Consider the following 2,007-nt stretch of genomic DNA (forward strand, 5'->3'; position numbering starts at 1 on the left):
GTGCTTGGCTTTCAGTTTCCAGTATCCTGTCTCCTTGCTGGGTCAAGTTCGTCCCTGTTCCTGATTTCCTGTGTCCCGGTTGTTTGGTGGTTCGTGGTTCCGTGGTAGCAGAGTTCAGGTCGTGTTCGCGTGCTTAGCGAGAGGATTGCTCCGCTGGCAAACGCGTTTTTGGTGTTCCTTGTTATCGAGCGGTAAGCCTGCTTTCCCCGTTGTTGCCAAGTTAGTTTTCCTCCTGTATTCCGCCTCCCCTACGGTGGTAACCTTCCCCTTCTCTTCCCTTAGTACTCGCTATACAGAGTACCAGGCTGTCTGCTTCTGGTCTGTTTCTCCCCGACTCCAGGATAGTATTGGAGTATGTTTTGGCGCTCTGACTAATTTATATGTGCTCGAAAAGCTGGATGGTATAGAGCAGTGAAAGTGCTGACGTAACTCACGCTGGGCACGCTACGCTTGTTTTGTCATTGAGAAATATTTTGTGTTTTTGCAAAGTGGTGAAACGCGCGGTGCGCGTTGTGGAATACTCGTTTATTTTCTACATTTGGCAGTGCATAAAGCCATTGACGTGCGCGGTGCGCGTCTTCAAGTCAGAGTCTGCATATAAGACTGTATTGTGAGAGTTCCTTTATTCTCTGTGCCCTGTGTGCCACGGCTGAGGGCGTTATTGTTTATGGGACAAGTGTCTCTAGTGTTCTTTTAGCCTCATATAGAGCGGTCTTTTCACCAGTTTACATTCACCTTACCTTTCTAGTCCTCGAGAGGTTTTAAGCGTTCCTCAATCATTAAGACCATTTCTGGATGATTCCTGTCCCTAATGCTGCTGAGTCATTCCTTCGAAAGTTCTATGAGATGTCCAGCTGGTAAGACAAGATCGATGTACATACATACACCCTTGTAAATCAGTGTGAGAGTAGTGAACAGAGTGGGAAAGAAGGTCAGTTGTTAATGATATCCTGTTATCTTCTTTTATAGGTCCCTCCTCCCTTTTCACCCTTGACGGAAACCAGCTGGGGGATCTGAAACCTCTTGTTCCCCGTTTTGGGTCCCCACATCTCTCTTTATCTTTCTGCAGATAGGGTGTAGTTAAATCATTCTGCTGTGGAGAGGTATAGGGAGTGTGGGAACATTGTCGTCGTTCCTGTGGATCAGAAGCTCACATCTTACCTAGGTGGGTGTGTTCGGCAACAATAAGGCAAACAAAATTAGGTATGTCACATGTATTATCTTCATATACCTCGCTCTAGAAAATGCAACATAATATGACAATTATTGAGTGATGTAGCGCTCTAGGCCCAACTTTCTTACCATTGATCCTTCGATGGACCTCTTTCCCTGACTGAGAGGTGATGGGAGATAACATTACATAAATCAAAGTTTAATTAACAGTGTAACACATTTGGCTGCACAATAAGGACCAGGAATCAGCAGCTATATCTAAGAAGGTTTATGACAAATTAGCAATCAAGTTAAGGTGCACAACTCTTAACACAATACTATAAAGATACAGAATAACCACTGGGAAGCATAACCTAAGTAGTTGAGGCGGACCAATATCAAGCAAACAAGGAGTTCATTCAGAGCAATACAAAGAATTAACAAAAGTTATCTAATGCTCAGAGAAGAGTCTCAGATGTTCTCTTCTATTCATGGGTAAATCTAAATCACCTAAAGTAAAGTCCAAGAGAACAGAATGGTCCTAAGGCCTAAAGGACCTAAAAACTCAGGGAAACTCCATAAAGGAGAATAGAACGGGGCAGGAAATTAAGCAGTACGATGTAAGTATTGCAGAAGCTCAGTCATTAGTCTTCCTGGGTCAGAGAGGTAAGTGTTAGCCTAAGCCACAATTAGGAAAGAATCAAATAAAGCATAGAGGTCTAAACCTCTCAAAGTCCAGGGAAATGTGCTGAAAGCGTTCTGAGACTGAAGGGATCTGCGCTCTAATGGTGTGAACATCAGGTTATAACACAAGAGTCTCTTTTAGCAACACCCCTTGCATCATCAGTGGTACAT

Source organism: Triturus cristatus, chromosome 5_2 (genome assembly GCF_964204655.1).
Source record: "Triturus cristatus chromosome 5_2, aTriCri1.1, whole genome shotgun sequence".
Classification (NCBI taxonomy): Eukaryota; Metazoa; Chordata; class Amphibia; order Caudata; family Salamandridae; genus Triturus; species Triturus cristatus.